This window comes from Meles meles, chromosome 4, assembly GCF_922984935.1.
Source record: "Meles meles chromosome 4, mMelMel3.1 paternal haplotype, whole genome shotgun sequence".
Lineage (NCBI taxonomy): Eukaryota > Metazoa > Chordata > Mammalia > Carnivora > Mustelidae > Meles > Meles meles.
The window spans coordinates 101,120,487-101,143,482 of record NC_060069.1 but is presented as its reverse complement, the minus strand read 5'-3'; the positions used below and the strand labels follow the sequence as shown (position 1 = coordinate 101,143,482).

General features: G+C 33.8%; 1 protein-coding gene across 9 annotated transcripts in view; it reads right to left on the bottom strand.

The window, feature by feature from the left end:
• ZBTB20 (zinc finger and BTB domain containing 20) overlaps nucleotides 1-22,996 on the bottom strand; it is an 813,196-nt gene that overhangs the window by 759,952 nt on the left and 30,248 nt on the right. Inside the window, exon 1 of one of the 9 annotated variants that reach the window (XM_046003201.1) lies at nucleotides 7,138-7,210. The exons of the other annotated variants lie outside the window; for them this stretch is intronic. The gene's annotated coding sequence lies outside the window, so the exon portion shown is untranslated. Of the gene's footprint in view, nucleotides 1-7,137; nucleotides 7,211-22,996 lie in introns of those variants that run through there. 9 annotated transcript variants of the gene reach the window in all.

The window sequence follows — 22,996 nt, the reverse complement described above, 5'->3', positions numbered from 1 at the left end:
GTGGGGAGGAGTGGAACCATAGTCTTTCACTCAGTTAAAAGCAAGTCCTTTAACAAACCAACCATAGGCAATTATGTCACTTTGTCTGACAAATGGCAATTTTGGGTTTATTGCATTAATTGAATCATTAAACAGACCCAATAATGCATTGTGATATCCACTTAAGCTAAGAACAACCACCAAAAAAATAAAGTACATGTGCTCTCTCAGATCAACTAAAATTCCTTTATAAATCTTCCATCATTACCAACCTAAAATTCTCTCCAGATGTTTATGATTTATAGGTAGAAAATGCAAGCAGAATTACCTACATACATAGCTATTTAAAATAAAATCATATATTCTTAAAGATAAAAGAATATCTAAAAAGGAGCTTTTCCCTTCATTTTATAAGCAAGGAATCTGAGAGACAGAGAGATTATGATTTATTCAAAGTCATTATAGTCAGGACTAGAAACCAGGCCTCCAGATTTAACCACTTTACATCCTTTTTGGCATTAATTAATGCCTCCTGTTCTCCAAGGCAGTGCTGTGTTGTTGTTGTTGTTGTTGTTGTTGTTTTCACCACCACAGTGTTTCTCTCAACATGCTAGGAAAATAACTAGTTTCTAAAACTTTTATTCACATAGTTTCATGCTAAGTTGATAGGACTGAAACTATTGTATATAAGTCCTAACACATCTTCATGGATATATTCTGAACCTGTTTTAAGAACACTCTTTTTTTTTTAACTAACAAATTATTTACATTGATTTAATATTTATTTATTAGTTTGTTTGTTTAATTTACATTCATTCAACATTTAGAAAGCAAAGTAGCAAGTAGCAGGGAATAGAGTAGAATGTGCTGGTCCAACCCACTACACAGAAATGGTTTCAGAAAGCCATTTTGTAAAAAGAAACCTAAATCCATTCAGCCTGACAGGAAGTTTAAAGTTGTTTTTTGTTCTGTTTTATATAAAAAGTTTTTGACTTCATTTTATTTTAAGAGAAGAAACACATACACAAACTTACACAGTCGATCACTTCGTCCATTTTAATTAAACTCATGATGCTGTTTTGCCACGTGCCTTGGGAATTCTTTGTTGGGAAGGCTTCTTATCAAAACAAATGAAATCTGTCCACCAACTATGAAAATCTGCTCATAACTCCAAACCTAAGGCCTCAAAGGCAAAAAGTATGAAGAAATCCTGGCAGAAAACATGGTAGTTTTAATGTGAGATGTTATGACTCCCTCTTCTATGATCTTTTGGTGGCACCTTTGGAATTTAGCAGACCTATTATCAAGAGATGTAGGAAGAAGGTAGTTTGTTTTGTTGGATAGGTCAGATGGCTTCTACTGGGGATTGGGAAGAAAGTCTTTTTCTTTCATTATAAATTTAGAAACTTCAAAAGCACCTACCCCTCCATCTACAGCTTCACTTTTATTCTTATCTCCATGTGCTTCTCAATCATGTCTATTCTTCTCCTCTCTCCAGATGAGGTGAAGCAATAATACCACCGTTGATTCAAGGAACTTGATAAAGAAAGAACTATTCCAGCTCTTTTAACCCAACCTAAAGTGCAGGTGATAGGTGCATTTGACTATGAAGATGGAGACATTCGTAAGTATGTGCAAACCCAAAGTACCGGGCCAAAAGTGACTGTAGTGTGTTCAGTATTTAAAAAAAAAAAACAAAAAACAAAAAAAAAACAAAATAAAACAAAAACCCAACAGTATAAAGCCACCCTTGCAACTGTATTTGCTTAGTTCCTATTTAAACATAAGAAGATAACTTTTTCATTGTTTACATGCTCTGGTGTCTGAATAAGGTGTTTTTGTTTGTTTGCAAGAGTAGCCATACAGTTTTCATATACATACATACATCTACCAGAAAAGTTACATAGCCTAGAACACTCATAGTTTCTTGCCAGTAAGTTTTTTCTAAGTTTTAATTTGGTACCTGAGCGAACTGACAACATTGCTTTAATTTTCTCCCAGATGCATTTCATTTACTAGAAAGAAGCTCAACTATAAAAGGAATTTGCCAACAACAAATCACAATTTGATTACAACAGTAATTCAGAAAACATTTCTGAAAGGAAAGGTAAAAATAGCAGATACCCACTCTCATTTAGTAAAAAACTAAAGGCTTCTAACCATTAGATAGAATTAAAATTTAAATAATTTAAATTCAACTTGGTTTTTAAAAAAGTTTAGATTAAGAATTTTTGATGAACAAAACAATACCATTATGTATAAAATTCATAATTATTACCATTTTTAGTTTTAATTTCCTGGAAATTATTTAATTTCCAATAACTCCAAATTCCATTAAGTAGTTTTATATGTATTGAATGCAAATCTTTACATTATTTTCTTAATAGTGAAAGTTTTCAAGTAAATTCTTAACATTTTAAATGTAAATATAAATGATTAAATTCATTATACTTGAGACACAGACGTAAATGCTAAATTACTTTTGATATCAAGGAGGTAAATACATTATGCTATAATGACCACCCTTTCCATCAGTTTCAAAGACTGAATATTCAGAAATTAATAATAATATCCTCAGTTTCCATCTAGTCACTGAGTGGGCCAATGAATTCAGCCCTTGCTCCTTGTCCCAATATTTTTACATGGAAGTTAGTAGTTAACTTTCCCTGAGTTAAAGTAGGTATAAAAATATTGCATTGGTTAACTGAACTGCAAAACATCCCTGGCTAGAGTTTCACTTGAGTATCGAAAGACTCCATAAAGGCAAGCACCATGTCCTCAAGCTGATTACTTTCAAGTGAACTGTAGAATCACCAAAGGCTTGATCCTAGAGTGGAGGAGAGGTTATGAAGAGTTGAGCATAATTTGCACACCACTTAATTATTATTACAGTTGAACAGCTAGAGTGGCAGAAAAGCCCTTTTTACTTATGGGCTCTTCAATGTTGTTTCCGACATCTGTTACAGTGGTTACTACATACATGACAGTAATGATAGATGGCATTATTTCTTCTCACAGCCTCAAAGGCTTGCCTATGTTGAAATCAGAAGTAAGGAGCTCAAAGAATATAATTTTTATACATTAAATGTAGTTGGCATCAATGTTATTTAATGATTAAATGTACAATACTTATAGTACAGGAATATCTATAAATTCAGGCATTCTCTAGAATTTCTAGATATAGATATTGCCCTTGGGTATTTGGTGAAGAATTAAAAGGATTTTACTCGCTATCTGACATTGACTATAATCCCTGGGGATTCTGCAAAATGCTAGAAATTACTTAAGTATTGGAAATGTACAAAATATATGTTTGAAAGGAATATTTTAAGTTTCAAGTTTGCCAAATACCTAGGAATCCTATATGGGATTTGAAAGTTTAGAGCAAAGAATCAAATGGCCAGTGTTGACTCCTAAATCATTGTAAATAATACCTAATGATTGTACAAGGTAACTAAAATGGCTTATGCAATACGAAAAAAAAAAAACATTTAAAAGTGTTGATTTCTAATTTAATGATAACTCTTGTATGTATGTACTTGCTCAACTGCTAGTATTTATTGTCCTATTCCTATTATAAGTGATATCTGATTTCTCTAATTTGCTTGCAATAGTTACACAGCCATACAAACAAAAAAAAAATTAGATTTTTCTTTTCAGCTCTATGCAACTTTTCCTGCTAAGATTCTCACTGGTTAAGTAACTTGGGATGGGCATACTATTTTACTTCTTTTGTACAAGTTCAGTATATTTTCCAAAAAAATGTAGTTTGTTAAAACATATTTCTAAAGTGGCCTCCAACGCAAGTCAGCTTTAATAGCCATTATCAACTTTTAGACCTAAAGAGCCCAGCCTTAGGATTGAAGAAGAGTGGAACCAGCAGCATTCAAAGACTGTCAACATCAGTCCTTCCTTTTCCAGAAAGAATCAGTACTTAGTAATATTAGCAATATGCTACTTCCACACACCTTGCCAGGCCTTGGAACAACACATTTTCTCAGGGTCTGAACTTGGTTTCCTACGTGGCAGCATGGCCAACCACTACTCAGGCTTGGGCAAGGCCATAAACACATCCACTGATAATTTCTATATTTACAGAAAGCCAGGACATTTGTAGATAATCACACAATTGGATATTTATGAAGTGCCAGATTTTATGAATACAGGAATTTGTTAATTAGCACAAGGACTAATCATTAAAATTCAAAAATAGATAAATAAACAGGAATGCCATTTATTTGTTCACATTTCAGGGGAAAATATGCAGCTGTGATCCTTTTGATGGATGTAGGCTTCTGGAGAAAAATGTGAAGAAGAAAAGTATCTGTAAGTTTTGAAATCCTAATGAGTAAAATCCAGGAAATTACCATGTAGTCTTTATATTAAAAATAATCATAATAATTCTTCCCGTAACTTAAAAAAAATGTTTAAAACAGCAAATGCTTAACATTTGAATTATACTGTCTTCCTAGTCCACTGTTTTGGTCCTTTTCAAGAAGCCAAAGTTGATTTTTACCGGATAGAAGTTAAAAAGCACACACACGTCACTCAGTACCAAATTGTTTTAGCTACAGGGCATGGCAAAGCATGAAATAACTGCTTTAGAGCACTTCCTCATGTGGGTGTGTTAGATAACTGTCCTCTCTGATATTAAAATGAAACCCACTGTGACCTGACCAAGACTTCGGGCTCTCAGTAGAATTCATGTGCTGATAGGAAAGGCCTACCATAACCAGCAAGCCTAATTAATGACTTTTCTGGCACCCTATAGCCCTCCTGTGACACAAACCTTCAGCTTTTCAAAGCCCTATATAGCAGAGCACACTGGATTTAAGTTTACTTATGCACATTTTACAATGTCCTGCAATATTTGGATTGTGACAGCCCCTCCCAAAAGAGGCCAAGATTACTTTTCATACTAAAAATATTTTAAATCTACTGAATCTAAGAATTATAATGCAAAAGAAAACATATACACATTCTAAAAATGAAGCCAACCATATAGACTAAATTTTTATTTTTTATTCCTTCTAGAAGGTTAAAAGAAATTTTCATCTTCTCCTAAAAGCCTCTCCATTTTTTATTTCTCATTAACATAAATATGCTTAACATTAAATTTTTAAATGTCCCATCTGCAAAGAATCTGTGATTTCTTTACCCATACACGTGTGAGAATATATACATGTATTCACATATATGCACATAGATATCCCCACACGTACATGTACACAGAAAAAGAGAATTGTTGATTAAGAGATAATGAAAGATTCTTTTGAAAACAAGGGTAGAATTTTAGATAGTCCTTATAATGTTGATATAGAAAATGACAGGTGCATGAGACATGCACACTTTTGACATGTTAAGTTTTAAAACAAATTCTTGGGTCAAGAGTTTAAAATGGAGAAAATCACATTTGAAACACCATATACTGTGTACCTACATTAACACACAGTTTCAATAGACTCCCCCAAAAGTTTCTCTTTAGATCTTTGGGGGTAAAAAATTCTCTGACAGGACCTGAGTGTACTTAGTATTTGTTCTATTCTTGGTCAAAGCTGTCCTTTCTAGCTTAAAAGACACTTTAGGCAATAAAAGCAAATTAAAAGTCTCCAAATAAATTTTTAAAAAGAAAGGGGAAAAAAAGACTTTTAGCAGCAAAAGTTCACCACCCTCTTGGAATAATGGATTTTTAATAAACATTTTACTAGGTTTGAACCTTGAGAATATGTTTGGGAATCTGCTCTAGCGTCCCAGGTGGCTTAAGAATATTGCTTTATGTACTTCTTTGTGTTGTCAGAAAGGCCTAATGGAATTAAAAAAAAAAAAAAAGTCTGCCACTTCTATTAAATAAATAATTTATTATGAAAAAGGTGATTGTTATTATCAAAGATCTCTATAGATCAGCATCCATTTTTTATCATTCTTCCTGTATATGCTCAAAACATCTGCGTATCTTACTATCTGACTTAATTTTTATCAAATGAATGGCACTTTTACATTCGGACAAATCCGAATAAAACTCCATTAAGAGTCCATTTCAAATGAATCTTTTTACTCCTTTGAATTTTGAAGAACACTGTTCTGGGAAAACTGTTCAACAATGTGAGCTAGTTGTCAAATGCAACTTTTCCCACCATAAAAAAGAAAAAAAAATAAAGGAAAAACAAAGCACCTCAGAACTATGTTTGAAATAACAAATGCATTATTTATAGTCCCCGAAATGTTAAATGAATACTTGCAGTTGTTGCATAAGATGGCCTGATACACTTCATAGCTTCCACTTCATAAAAAGATGGCCAGCCCCCACTTCTCCCTCCCCAAGCATAAATAAACAGTAACATACTAAAAAGAAACTGTCCTAGGATAAAAATTGTTCGTTAAGAAAGTTTGCATTCTTACTAATCCCAGGGATATCCCTATAAATGCGAAAGTCCATCTGCAAAATAAAAGTTACAAAACAGAGTACCTTGTTCCTCTCAAAATACACCCCCCAGATGTAATATAGAAGAGTGTGTGATGATAAAAATAATTACTAGATTCTTATCCACCCTGTGACGACCCCTCACCTTACAGCCAATGCTATCAAATAAATATGCTGGCAAAAAGTATTCAACCTGCTTCAAGGATTTAAACTGTAAATATGGACTTTAAACTTCATGTAAAACAAAGAACAAGAGTCTCACTTTAGTAATACCCGCACTGGCACTGCAGCTAAAACTCATTGGCACATAACTAACAAAACCCAGTTAGCAATAAATAAGGACAACATGATATATAGACAGACAGATGGAATTGCATAAACAGACAAGAAAAGCAAAGAGACTAACAAACATACGGAGGGGTCTGCTATAAAAGAGTGAAAGATACTGATTTATTTAGTACTTTAGTGAGAAAAATAGGTTTGTTTGCAATTATTTTTAAAGTAATTAAACTGAATCACAAGGGCACACCCTTAAATAAGTAGGAAGAAAATTAGTAGAGGGTAGGCCTCCTATAAATGTTCCAAATTTTAAGCTAGCAACAGCTCTGTCAAACTTAAATATGGAAATTAAAATTCAAGGAAGAAAGAATAAAAGCATTGGGGGCTAAAGGAGATGATAGGTAAAGGGGGGATTGAGGAAGCAGGATTTTTTTTTTTATGAAAGTTGTCTGCCCTACCTTCTTCCCCAGCGCTGAGTTTCTCTTCTCATAATCGGTGTCTCCCTGGAAGTAGAGTGTGAGTGGTAATGACTGCCTGCCTCCCTAATGAGTCCATTTTCCTGCTCTTGATGTTGTGTATATACACACACTGCAACCTACCTTACAAACCACAGAGACGGGAAGAGAGAGAGAGAGCAAGAGAGAGGGAGGGAGGGGGGGGCAAAGAGGGAGAGAGAGACAGAGACAGAGCAAGCGAGTGAGAGGGAGAGAGAGAGAAGAGGAGAGAGAAAGAAAAACAGAAAGAAACAGAGAGAGAAAGGCACAGACAAAGCCCTCCTACCAGACAGCAGACAGCCTTCCTTCCCCTATCCAGCAAAATGCAACTCGTCTAATGCAGCAACAGGTTCAGTATTGCCAGACTAACAGAGTGAAAAAGGTATATTCTCTATATCATTACTGCTTGCAAATAAACAGTTTAAGAGCAGCTGGCTCCACCTTCTTTATTTATGCTCCATTATGAGGAATGTATTGTTTCAGTTCTGGCACACAGTACATGTAATTATCATAAATACATTTTTGCATATTAGCAGGAAATAGTGAAATGCATAGCTTTTTTGTGCAATCTTTTAAATTTTTTTTTTTAATGTGAGAGACTGTCAACAAATCTGCTCTGACAAAAGCCTAATGATTTTAAAGTCAGAGGCAGTCTTAAAGGAGGCTCTGAAAGAAAGACTCCATACAATAGGAAAACTGATCTCAGACAAAACTGATAACTGCAAAGAAGAAATCATTGCTCAGTAAATAAATCAAGACCATACGCAAAATTGCAGACAAAAACAGAATCAAGTTTAATTAAGTAACTAATAGACTAGTACTCTAGAAGAGACAGATTGCTTTATTTGAAGCATCTATCTGTACAAATATCACAATGCAATGTACTCTGTGTGAACAGGTGCAATGCATATAGTAGATAATGTTACAACAACAAAAATAAATCCCATAAGGAGCTTCTATCATAAGCAGGACAAGATTTCAGAGAATATGGGTCTGAAACCATAGCAGAAACCCCTTGTTCTTTTATTAGGAGGGGAAAATAAAATTAATCAATGCTTCTAAATAAATCTTCCTTAAAAGGAAAAGCAAAACAAGACTGTTTTTCTTTGTCTGATACCTCTAAGCATTTTTTTCATTTGCTAGAACCAAAATAATGCTGGTATTACACTCTCCACCATATCATATGATCCCTTACCCCCTTTCCCCACTCCCAGGTGCCTTTCTCTCCCATAAGTGATATATTTGCAGCTATGGAATTACAAACAACAGAAAACAGAACAAGTTTCCAGCTCTTCTTGTCCCCCAATTTTTTAAAACTAGACTCTGCTTGTCTACCTAGACAACCACCTTCCTTAAAATATTTCTGTACAGTTTGGCTGTGTGTCATTTAGGTGGGACTTAGGAACATCACAATAAAGGTTAAATATTCTAGAGAAAATTTACATAAAAATGAAAACTGTGAATGCATCTGACCCATTCAAACCCTGAATCTGGGCACCAATAATTAATTGTATATTAAGTATATTAATTTTAAAATCATCTTTTTTATATGGTTTAGTGTGTTACCACACTTCAAACATTAGAATGTGCTCCTCTGCATAAACAAAACTACGGTATTATATAAGCATAAATTCCTTCCCTTAAAAACCAGTTTTCAGTTAATAAAATATAACTTAACTACTTCAATATATAACTTACAGATCAACTATATTTTCACCTGATTCACAAAAATATTTTAGAAAATCAGTTAAATCTTGGGTAATGCTCAGGAAAGTGATCAGTTTTGTTTTAACTGTTTTAAAAGTAGACAACCTATAGCACAGAAATTAGAAGATGATGTCTAACTGCACATTACATAAACTGTCCTGGGAAAATTCTAGTAGGAAACCAAGAGTCCAGCTCTCTACTCTCAGTGTAAACCACTAATTCCAATTCTCAGGTGCTGCAACAGTGCTTTAACCCTCTCAAGGGTGGTTAGCTTAATAAAGAGGGGATATACACAGGGTGCAATGAAAGAAAAGGGATATGTTTTTGGTCACATGTCTTAAGAAAAATCTTTCTAAAATACACTTAGTGTGCCTGAGGTACCAGCATGCATCTCACCCCTTACTGCTCAGCCTGGCATGTTCTGTTTTTCTACTATTGCCCTATTGTTTCTCTAAAGCTTTATTCAAATGTTTGAAGGAAAATGTCACTTAAAAAAGCACACAAGCCTCACAGTTTGACAGACTGATTCAAATTAGATATTACTATGTCCTGATTTTTAAAATAAGGTTCTAGGTATTTTTGTTTTGTTTCGTTTTGTTTTAACGCAAGAATAAGAAGACATTATTTGAGTTCCACCAGCAGGAGTCAAAGGAATGTAAAGGACCATGAAAGCTATTCACCTTTTCAAAGAACTAGCTAGTTGAATTTTAAAAAGAAAAACAAATATTTTGTCTTAGTGAAAATGCACAACACCTCAACGCTTTTTCTATATCTGCACACTTCACTAGATGCCAAGCACAGTAAGTGGCACATTCTTGGTACTTTCTGGAGTTCAAGATATACTCTTCTTGCTGGGACAGGAGACCCCTGTATTGAAACAATAATCCTATCAGAAACAATAATCCTAATGGACTATCAGACTCTGGTAGTTATAGTTGTTAAATTAAGTGGTTTTGTATGTTGATATGCCATGGGGCAATTTCACCCGGTAGAAAGATCCTAATGGGGGTTAAAGACTGGTTTTGGTCTCGGGATTGCCAAAGTAGTTTGTATAGCCTGTGCAAGCCATGTAACCATCCTCAGTATCCATTTCTTCATATAAAAAAATAATAAAATTAAATTTAAAAGGAAAGAACTGAAGTGGATAGCATAATAATTATGATGATGACAGCTAATGCTTAGGTGCTTACTATTTGCCAGGTCCTTTTCAAAGTACTTTTCATTTATTAACTCATTAAATCCTAGTGACCCTATGAGGTAGAGATTATTTTTAGTGGCACTTTCAAGTAAAGAAACAGAGAGGTTAAGTGATTTGCCTAAGGTCACACAGCATTGCAGTAACAGGATTTGAACCCAGCCTGCGTGGCTTATAGATCATGTGCTTAATCCCTGCACTCTATTCTCTCCCAGTACCATTATAATGACAGCTAAGTCCCATCTATACATAAGATTCTGTGCTTATTAGTCAAACCCAACACACCCTGACGACTTCTCATACCTCACTTACTAATACAATATAGTGCAAATTTGCTCCTCTAATTTACAGTTCTCAATACATTTGGTTTAAGAGTCTAGCAACTCTATTTAAAAGTTCACATACTGGGCGCCTGGGTGGCTCAGTGGGTTAAGCCGCTGCCTTCGGCTCAGGTCATGATCTCAGGGTCCTGGGATCGAGTCCCGCATCGGGCTCTCTGCTCAGCGGGGAGCCTGCTTCCCTCTCTCTCTCTCTCTGCCTGCCTCTCTGTCTACTTGTGATCTCTGTCAAATAAATAAATAAAATCTTTAAAAAAAAAAAAGTTCACATACTCCATTCAATCATCTGTTTCCAAATTTCAATAAATATGTGCTTCCATTTAGTTGAACTGAAAAACAGCTATCTAATACTAATGCAAATAATGATTTAAAGAACTAAATAAATAATAAATAAAATTAAATTAAAAATATCCTGTTTCCCAATAGCCTCAAAAAAAGCATGGAAAAAGCAAGGATTCAATTATAAATGGCTTGTAAGAGATGCTGAATAATACTATCATTTGATTTTATATACTTGGTTTTAACTTTGAATTATTTAGAGATATATTCTGAACACTTTGATACTAATGACTCATTCTGCAAGAAAGATTTGCCCTTGCTCTGATCTCTGTGCATTAACTAAACATGGATTATATGCCCATTATGTGCCATTCACAATACTTGGGGGTGAAAAATGAAGACAAAGCGTATGATTTAGTTTCTGCTTTTGAAGACTCCACAGGCTGGTGGGAGACAGGCATGTAAACAATACTAGTGTAAGGAAATAATCTTGCCACTCCATATTGTGATATGCCATGTAATGAAGTACCTTAAACTTTGTGCTTCTCCCTTAGAAAGCTAAAAATGAAATCTGGCAAAATAAATATAAATACCTAAATTCAATATGTGGCTTATGAAAAGATGTGTGTGTGCATGAGAACATGGTGCAGGGGACATCCTGAGGTTAGACTGGAGACAAATGTGTAACAGGAGGAGGTACTGAAGCTAGATTAGAGACAACTATGGAGCAGGGGGAAGTACTATGGTTAGACTGGAGACAAATAGTATTTTCTATAGCAGGGGGTTTATAGACGCATGGAGTGCACTTTATCCATTGCCCCCAAGGTGCCTACTAAAGTGTCTTCTACAAATACACTATACATGAAATTCTTAAATGATTGTGGGAATCAGTGATAGCTATTAACCTGGAGCATAAAATGTCATTAATTTTAAAGTTATGAAGTACTTTGGCAAATGAATACTTCCAAAAGTACATGAAGGGTAAAAAAAAATTTTTTTTTCATTTGGAAAGAAAAAACATCAACCAATTTCAAAAGCATTTACCACTATCCCATATATACTTTGGCCAAGTCCTTTTTTAGGCATCATTAATGATTTTACATCACATGAGGCTAAACAGGAAAAAAAATGTTGAAATACTTTAAGATTGTTCATATGAACATTCCCAAAAGATAAAGAGTCATGCTGCAATGAAGGACAGAACAGGAGTTTTAGCCCCAGTACATGGGTGGAAAAGCAAAGACTGGGGTTAATGGGTCAAAACGAGTAAGTGCTATACTAAGGACTGACTTTGTCATTGAGGCCACCATCATAAAGTCAATTCTATGTGGCATAATTAGACAGTAATCCTTAATTTGGGTCATCTGATTTAAAACTGTATCCCAGTAGTCCCAAGAAAAACTAGAAAAGATTATAGATAAATCATAGCTTACTAATAGTAGGTCAGTAGTATGATCTTTACATGGGAAGATATGCATTTCAATTCTAGTCAACAAATATTTAAGTTTTAAAAAGCAACAACAAAAACAAAAACATTACATGACAACTACATCGCTGGGAGTGCCTTTATTATGCCCCTTGCAGTATTATCTATGGTCGTCTATCCTTTAATATGTCTCCCATTGCCATTGGACTGAGGGAACTACCAAAACAGGGGCTCTACTTACTTACTAAGCTAGGACAGCCTACTATCTAGAAGAATACCTGAAACATAGTTAAATCTCAGTAGAGTTTTCTTAAATGAATGAATAAAGGAATGAAAGGAATGAATGAACAAATGAAAAAAAACACAGCAATAATAATACATGGAATTTACAAACCTTAGTTAATTAAAAACTTTAATAAATTTGAGTTCTAAGAATGAAAAAAACCTTCTAAATAGCATTTAAAATTTTCTAAATTACATATAAAGCATATTCTTACTTAAAGATCTTGTGAAAAACAAACTGGTTATAAAAGACCAAAAAGTAATACTCTCCAACTTTTCTCTATGTATGAAAATTTTCATAATAAAATGTTGGGGGGGAAAAGGTATTGCCCTATAGCCAGTAGAATTTTAATTTGCATTATCTCTGAGAAGAAAATTCAGCTTGTCTTCACATTTCATGTATCCATTATTTCTTTCACTACTGTTGCTAAGGTGTTCAAGTGTAAGTTGGAAGTTCACCCTAAAATTCCTCATAGGAGAGGAACTGTCCCCTTTGAAGAAAAATACCTTGGTAAGCTGGTTAGGTGCAGAAAGTGGGACCTGAACAGTTCTTCTTATGGGGTCAAAGTGGGCTGTATAAGAAATTAGTAACAATTTGAAGGTAGGGGAGCATAGACATGAGAAAGGAGGAGGGAGGAAGGAGAACGACAAGAAAGAAAGGTGGGCACTGAGAAATTCACAATGTCAAGGTGGCCAAAAGATTTTTAAGAGAGTGATGCCTAATATTAACTTCTAAGACATTTACATATTTGCAATGCAAATCTTCTTCTCTTCAAACTTTCTGGAAAGCTTGATATATTGTATGACTTTGTTTAGCAGTGTAATGAGGAGTACAGGGATGGAAAATGAAGGTATGACATAAATTCACCCATACACAGAAACTTCTTAATGGGAGAGACAGGAGTTCCAAGGAGTGAACAGTGGCACTGTGAATAGTGGCCAATACATGGTAAATGATGAGTAGCAAAAGTCAAAAGGATCTTTAACACAGAATGATTCAGATATAGATATGAGTCAATCAGCTTTTCCACAAATATAGAAGACTAATATGGTCATATAGGAAAAGAAGCATATACATTAATGTCTGAATTACAATTTTGTTGTAATTTCATTGTTGTTACTACCTCCATAAACTGATTTTAAATGGTATGAATATCTTCAGAAACATAGGGGAAGAGAGTACTTTCATGACACAATAAATTCTGAATCAAAGGATTAAAAAACATACAAATGTCATTCGTAGTATCTCCCTAGAAATGTATCAGACCTGTATACTAGAACTCTTCCTGCTCCCTGCTCAATTCTCTCTCCTAAACAATCTAGGACAGTGCTGGCAACTATCTTTAAAGTTTCAACACTTACATAATAATTTATTCATATGTACAGGTTATATTCAATACCCAAAGAAAAAGAAACATAAACTATGGAGTGTATTCTATAGGAAAAATAAAAGTCACATAGAAGATATATAAAGGAGGCATCTTAATTGCTATGGCTGTTATTTTCCAGGTGAGATCCCCAATGTCCTGCTTGGTGATTCTACATATGAAACCCAGTCTCCATATTCTTTCTACCTACAAAGCTGCTACTATTTGTAAAGATTCATTCTTAAAAAGTTACCATTATTACATGTGTCAAGAACTGTGCTTAGTGCTAAATACATTATGTCATTTAATCCTCCCAACAGTCTTGTAAGAAAGGTAATATTAATGTTTTCATTTACAGATGAGAATACTGAGGCCCAAAGACTTGTAGCTAATAGGGTGGCACAAGTCAGGCCTAAAATCAATCCAGATGGAATTAGTGAGGGATAAAGAGAGGGGCTTGACAAAATCACTCTAAAAAAATTTTCTAGAATAATAAACTGGAGAGATTAGGAAGAAATTTTGAAAAAAGATTAATGATGAGACACAGGTTTGACAGCGTATGGATTCCCTAGATAATTTCAGTATGTATTCCACATATATTTAAGAAAAATCATATTAACTGTCTCAACATAAAATTTAAAGAAAAGATAACAAAGAAAAACAGCATAGAAACAACCTTCTAAAATGACGAAAGAAACATACCATGAACCAGTTTGATTAAAAGGTTGGAAACATTAATAACAATCTGTCCAGTAATATTGAAGCCAGTTATTAATAACAGAGTCAGCATGATAACAGCCTGCTAACTCCTGTGAGGCAACAGGCCATTGGGATGATTCAAAATGGGTAGAAACAGTATCTCTAATTTTTATTTAAGAAAGCACATTTAGCCTAATAACTTACATGTTTAAACCACAAACTTTCAGACATATAAGGACATATCAAACTTTTGGAAAAGAACCTACATAAAATCTCTGTCTTTCATTTCTATTAAGAATACAGAAAAAAAAAAAAAGAACGAAATACAGAAATATCTCATTATTTAGAGTATACAGATATATAGGTAGATCACAATGTATAATGTTGTACAGGATTCTTATGAAATAGAAATTTTGAAATGAATTATATTAAATTAAATTTTGTTTTAATAATTATATCAGGTACTTCAAAATTATCAAATTATCAAAAAATTCTATTTCATGTTGAAAATCCATAAATTTAGACTTATCTCTAACTGAAATAAGCCATCCTACTCTCTTTCAAACTGATGACATTATGCTACTTAAAATGTAGTAATGGGACCTTTTGCAACACAAATAATACTCCCAACATCTGTTAAAGCTATGTAGAATATGAACATAAAAGAAGTGTCTCACCAGTTAAGGAAACAGTTTTATTAGTAATCAATAAGAGAAGAACATTGCCCATAATTAAATCTGTATTAATTATGAAAAGGGCTATGAAAGAAATGAATCATCATTATGGAGTTCATTTTAGAAATTTAATGGTCTGGGACTCCAATACACACTTATGATGTCATATCTAGAAATCTGCAATTGAAATAAACTGAAAATCACGCTAAGCTAATATTTTAATAAAATTCGTGTGGTTTTTGCCTAAAACAAACTTCACGTAAACTCTCTCCACCAATAAATTCATTAATTCAGTGTGACATTAAATAATCTATGCTTTAGCAGTTTAATCAGATAATAAAATATATTGTACAATAAAATAATAGATATTATGAAATATAGATATTATAAATGAAACAAATTCTGAAGTTTTCCAGGTGCTACATTTTCATTATTACTATTATTTGAAAAGTTAAATAAATATATAGAAATAATAAATCAGAGCAGATTTTACAAAGTTGTGGGTGATACACAAAATATTCATAGCTGATAAAGCATGGGCATAGACCATAAGAAATGTCACTGTAACTAATCAAAACAGATACCGGCTGTAAATAAATGATACAGTACCAGTGTTTCCTTCCCGAGTAACAATCCTAGTCTTAGGTAACAACCAGAATCCATCTTCTAAAACAAGTTAATAAAATTTGAAGATGTAGTTTTACTACTGCTATACTCTAGAGCAATGGATTCTCCAATTTTTAAAAATTCTATATCCCATCATTAAAAATATTTTGAAGTCTACAAAGATCACTTATCTATCTGTTGGTTCTCAACTCCATTCCCACCCTTTCCATACTCTTCTGTCTCGTGGAACCTGAAAACCACATTTCCCATATTGCTTTGCCAGAATGAGAAGCACTGGCTAAAGATCAGAGACCCTTTTTTTTTTTTTCCTCCTTCTGCCTTTGGCACTAGCAATCTCGGCAATGGTGCTTCCGCAGCCCTGCAGCTCAGAGCTCTTGCGATCTAGCTCTTGGGACTGCTGATGGCAGCAATGGTACTACAGTTGCAGAACAGCAGCAAAGCTCTAACAGCCCCGGCAAGGACAACAGCATCAGTGGAACTGTGGGCTGCTGGGCTCTTTCCACAGTGGTAGGAGTGCAGGTGCCTGGCTTCTGCAAAGCAGTGGCAATGATGATTCCAAAAGCTACAGCAGCGGTGTCCCAGCTGCCTCAAGAGCACCGTGGGTACTGGTGTTGGGTAACAAAACTTGCCCTTCCTTTCCACAGATCTTCTTTGCTAAGTATCACTGTTACCTTCTTTCCCTCCCACCTGATTTTCCAAAACATTTGTAACCAATTCTTTGGGTTAAAGTCCCTCTGGTTTGAGTCACTTCTGTTTAGCTGACTGGACACTGGTTAGTGTTAAGTCTACACCTCTATATATATAATTATTTGCAAGCTATAGACCTAGACTACCATGTTACATACATTACAGAGCATATGAATAGCCTCTTAGAAGGATGAGAAAAGAAGAAATAAATGCTATTTTTAAATAAGTTTTCATTTTGTTGTATTTAGTAGCAATTTTAAAACATTTTTGCCCTCACTAAAAAATAAAATTTTAGATAGACTAATTTGGTTAAATATTTACCGTTCTTTATACCTTGCCTTGGTTTTATACTTTGTGAAGTAGTCATTTGAAAATCTGGTACTACATTCGGGTTATTGTGATACCTGCTGTAATGGCTGTCACGATGGGAGAAAAGCCTCACAAAACAGTAGTTCCAAATGGAAGAAGAACATCATTGGCTGCACTTATTAAATCACAGTACTCAATTTGCAATCCCCAACCACCAATTATGTAAAGGATTTTCTTGAGCTTTGTCTAGTAATTTTTCATCTTTCCAGATGTCAGTTGTTCTTATAAACTAAAAGGTATGTCATATTTTTAAAAATTTCTTAAGAAAATAATGTTAACACCTATAAAGGTTTCATTTGAAAGATTTTGAAACAAGTTATAAAATTCTATTCTAAGTTTTAAAAAGTATTCAGACTGTTTTTATCCCGTTTTTCAATTATGCAGAAATCAGAGTTTTATGATTACACCAGTTTGGGCAACAAAAATCACATTATAATGAAAATAACTACAAATATTCATTCTCCCCATACCCTGGGTTCTTCAAAAAGCAGTTACCTTCTCACTCATTATTAGTATCACTACTTTTTTTAAAAAGCGGTCAAGTATGTTTCTTTTTTTCCAAAAACTTATGTTAGAGAGCATAATATTATCAGCCACCCGTCTGACAAAAAAGGCCAGCAAAATTAGAACTCTTGCCATTCTGTAAAAGAAAAATGCATAACTGCCATAGATTTCATATTGCTTCTCAGTACTCTACCACTGAATAACCAGTGAAACTCCACTTATTACAAAGCATTGTAGAACCTCTACTAAAATTTTAAGAATCTTCCATATTTGATTCTGTGTTCTACTAGGCTGTAAAGTGTTTGTTAAAAAGAATTTAACATTAATGACATCCTACAGCACTTGTGTGTACTTTTGACTTTAACTGATTTGCTAAAATAGCTTGCTCATAAATGATGAGCAAATGAAATTCATGTGTAGAAGTACCTCTCTAATCTTACCCAGAAATCTTTTCCATTCTACCCAAGCCAATCACTCCAATCTCCCAAAACTATGTTAACATAGAATGCATTACTTAGAGTATGTTGATCCCTAACAGGTATTTCCCCCAGTAACCCTTCTAGTGATTCAGAAAAATGTAGTTCTTTGTATTAGTGAAATACACCCTAACAAATACCACTGGCTTAAATATTAGAAATAGCACTACTTTAAGTTTCATTTCAGTAAGTCTTGTAAAAAGACTTAGCTTTTAAAATCTACAGCACTGTTTTCTATGCATCTATTAACAGCATTTGCTGACAACTGTGATATAATTTGTTGCCCCTTATTTTTTACACATTACTTCAGCCACTTTGGTTCTAGGTAAATAATACACTATGGGTGAGGTTCATCCTTAATGAGAGTGAATATAAATTCACATTCCAAAAAGACTTCTTGACAGTTACTTTTGGCTGACTTATTGTCAAATATGATTAAGTCATCATTGTCTTTACTTCGTAATATTGCTGACAATATGTTCATATGCATTTTAGATACTCTTGTTCAAATATGCTTGACTATAATTCTATCTTTATTCTATTTTGTTCAGTCAGTTGTCTATTTTGTAAGAGTTAATTTAGTTAAAACTGGATAGTTTAGGGACATCTGGGTGGCTTAGTTGGTTGAGTGACTGACTTTGGCTCAGGTCGTGATCCTGGAGTCCAAGGATTGAGTCTCACATCTGGTTCCCTGCTCAGCAGGGCGTCTGCTTCTCCCTCTGACCCTTCCCTCCTCAAGCCCGCACTCTCTCTCAAATAAATAAATAAAATCTTAAAAAAAAAAAGAAAGAAAAATGTTAAATTAAAAAAAACTGTATAGTTTAAACTGTGACTCCTCATAACAAGGCACAAATAAAATTCAGTTCCTTCAAATCTTAGAGCAAATCAACTCCCACTCTGCCTTCAGGATGCTTTGTATAACATACAATGCATGTGAATGATATTTTGACATTGCCAACAACTTACATACTAAACATTAGTAAATTTTAACTAAACATTAGTAAACATTAGCCTTTGTCTTGTTAAAAAAAATCTATAAAAGTTTTGATATCTTCTCAAACCTTAATATGTCCTCTTGCATATTTCCTATGGTACATGCCTGCTATATTTGAGACTACTGTTCTACAATATAGGCATTAGACTCAGATCTGAACTATACTTCCTGTCTATGTATCCTTAAGCAAGTTACTTATCCATGTCTTTGTATATTTATTTTTATATACATTATTATCAATTATTAATATTATTAATTATTAATTATTAATAACATAATATATATTAAAATATAACATATTTTATATACATTATCTATTATAGTTCATCTATAAAATGAGAATAAGAACTGCTATCTCACATAATTGTTTTGATGATGAGATTGATAAGAATAACAGATAGTATTTGTTGAGCACCTACAAAGTGGAAGGCATTATTCAAAGCCCACTGCATCCATTAATTCTTGAGTACAGTGTCTATACATAATGAACACTTGATAAAAAATTAGTTTTCTTCCCCAGGAAAGAGAGAGATTAATTGTACAAAATCAAGAATATTTATTAGGGCAAACAGAGTTAGTTGTTTACAATACAATTTAACTCTTCTATAAAATTTCAAGTCTCCTGGAAGCGAAGCTATGTTGTAGCCATCCTTCTATCTTAATAGATTGCAAAATAGAATGTTTTGACTATATTAAGTACTCAATAATTAAATTAATGTTGTTGAATAAATCTAACATAGGGTGCACCCATAACTTGCTGCTTATTGTTTGTAAAAATTCAGGCAACTCCAATGCTGACAGGCATGATCAATTAACTGCATATACACTGCAAAACATACTCCATTATACCTTTGCAGTAAGGATAACACTCTCCAGAGCTTTTGAAATAACCCTTGATTTCCTGTACAGATGTAAAGTGAGGTATTAATAACCCAAAAGTAATTTCTACTCGGATTTTGAAATATTTCTATATGTATATTAGACTATGAGTATGCTAATATTCTATACAAGAGAATGAACTTACAACAAAATAAGGTACACTATGAAAAGCTGACTTAGGAAGAAGTTGAATGCAATTCAGTTTCTGTGATCTTACCTCCTTATTTAACTCTTATATATAACCTACACCACTTTGATTACTCAAACTACAAGGAACTTGCCATTTTCTCAAACTCTCCCTAAGGGATAAGAAATGTTTAAATGTTGATTTTCATGGAGATATTTTCTATAAAGCAGGTAATTCTCATTAGTGAATTTGAAATCATGACTGCCCAGGTATTATAAAAAATAAATTAAAAGACATGAAACACACCATTTGCTTCACTAAAATAATTTTCATTTTTTGTAAAATATTTAGTCACTTGTAGGGTGAACTATAAACCATTAATGTTCTTCATGACTTCCCCCCCCCCCCAGATAAGTGACCTGAGGTAGAGAAAAAACAACTGGTGATACACTTAATTACATATGAAATCTCACAAAGTTTTCTACCCAACTCATAGTGCTGTTATAAAGAAAAAATAAGCAAATCATTTTGAAATATTTAGAGAAAGTAAAGGAGGGAATAATAAATGTAAGGCATCACTGTATCTTAATGAGAACCTGAAAGATTAGCTTTTCATCTTTCTCTTAATTATTCATGAATAGTACACTCCATTTCTAAGTGTACAGAAGGCAGAGTGTTTGGGTAGAAAGAACATGGGCTTTAAAGTCAAACAAGCCTGGGTTTGACTCAAGCTTCCACATTCACTAGTTCTGATCTAAAATAATTTATTCATTTTCCTTGAATTTCAGTTTCCTCATTGGGAAAAAATGAGCAAAAATATTCAATAAAAAACAGATATAAAGTGTTTGACCTATAGTGAAAAATCATTAAATGAGAATTCATTTCCTCCTTTGGTTCCTAAACCAGAGATTCTCAATTTTTTTTTTCACTATGGATCTTTTAAGATTATGGACCACAAAACAGCTGAAAACATTTCTTCACATAAACTATTGAATTTAATTTTCACTAGTATCCTATGAACTAATCTGACATTATCCTAATTTTGTACAGGAATAAATTCTGCTTCAAAGGCAGTAAATAATTTGTGTAAGATCTTGCATGTAGTAAGTTACAAATTGAAACTTCACCTTCCATTCCATCAAGACTGGTTACCCAATTACTTGGAAAAAAAAAATTCCTAGCCCGAACTAACAAAAAGAATGTTTAATATTAAGAAAGTTAAATCTAGGGGCACCTGGGTGGTTCAGTGGGTTAATATCCTTCAGCCTTAGGCTCAGGTCATGATCCCAGGGTCCTGGGATCAAGCCCCGCATCGGGCTCTCTACTCAGCAAGGAGCTTGCTTCCCTTCCTCTCTCTCTCTGCCTGCCTCTCTGCCTACTTGTGATCTCTGTCAAGTGAATGAATGAAATCTTTTTTTTTTTTAAAGATTTTATTTATTTATTTGACAGAGAGAAATTACAAGTAGGCAGAGAGGCAGGCAGAGAGAGAGGAGGAAGCAGGCTCCCTGCTGAGCAGAGAGCCCGATGCGGGGCTCGATCCCAGGACCCTGGGATCATGACCTGAGCCGAAGCTATATATTTTTCACTATAGGTCAAATAGATCATGACCTTAACCCACTGAGCCACCCAGGCCTTAAAAAAAAAAAAAGAAAGTTAAATCTAATGATAATAAATATTATTAAACTATTTCCCTAGGCACAAAGTGCAGTAAGGACATAATCACATTATTATCACTAGTAGTTCTAGTGGTACAGCCAAATATTTTTGTAACACTTTTGTTAACACTTTCTAGAAAAGAACTTTCTATGAAAAAAAAACAATAGTGAATTAAGGAGTATACACCCATATGAAAACTAATAATAGCTAGTCTGGTTTTTCATGGTGAAGAATGACTTTCATATAAACTTTAAAGTGTAATTTTATATTTTTCAGTAATATACTAAGTATCCTCAGGAATCAATATATTTCTTCCTAAATGATACTGTAAGATGAATAAGTTCTCAGGATAGCATGTACACAGTAGTGATTAGAATTAATAATATTGCATTGTTTATTTGTAATTCACTAAGAAAGTACATCTTAGGTGTTCTCACTACAAAGTAAAAAAGAAAAAGGCAACTATGTGAGGTGATAGGTGTGTTAATTACCTTGACTGTGGTTATCATTTCACAATATATACATATACTTTAGACAAATCCATTAATTTCATTAAGCCTTTTGTCCTCTTCTTTATATTGGGGGAAATAAAAGTACGTATGGTACAGGTTTTTGTAATGATTAAATAAAATAATCCAAATACTGGTAATAAGTAACATTTATCAAGCATTTTACTATATAATGAATACCATGTTAAACATCTTATATATATATATTATCTCATTTAATAATTACAAAACTCTATAAGTACTATAATTATTCCTTTTATTTATTTTTTTTTAAGATTTTATTTATTTATTTGACAGAGAGAGAGCACAAGTAAGCAGAGCGGCAGGCAGAGAGAGAGAGAGAAGCAGGCTCTCTGCTAAGCAGGGAGCCTGATGTGGGGCTAGATCCAAGGACCCTGGAATCATGACCTGAGCCGAAGGCAGCCGCTCAACCAAGTGAGCCACCCAGGCGCCCCTATTATCCCTTTTATAGATCAAAAAAGTGAGGTTCAAGGTCCCACAACCAATACACTAAACCAGGATTTAAATCCAGCAAACTAATTCTAAACACATTCCCTTTAAGGCTAAATTCAATAAGCTCAATGCCAGGCACTTAATAAATCTTGGGTTGTGTTTTGTGTTTATTTCTACTTTACCGAAGGTGTCAGTTTCTTATTTAACAGTTCTAAGTTGAATGAAGTAGCTCTCAAATATTGCAATTTCAGGATTCTTTGCTCTTACCCTACTGTATATCATTATAAAAAAGGATTTTTAGGGCAGTGAAAATACTCCACATAATATTATAGTGAGGAATATATGACATTATACATTTGTCCAAATCCACAGAACACCAAAAGTGAACCCCAAAGTAAAAAAACGGACTTTGGGTAATTATGATGTGTCCATGTAGGTTCATGCTTGGTTTAAAAAAAAAAGTAGTATTCTGGTGAGTGAAGGTGATGGTAATGGGGGAGGCCATGAACATGTGGTTACCAGGTATACAGGGAATCTCTGTAACTTCTTCTCAACTTTGTTGCAAACCAAAAACT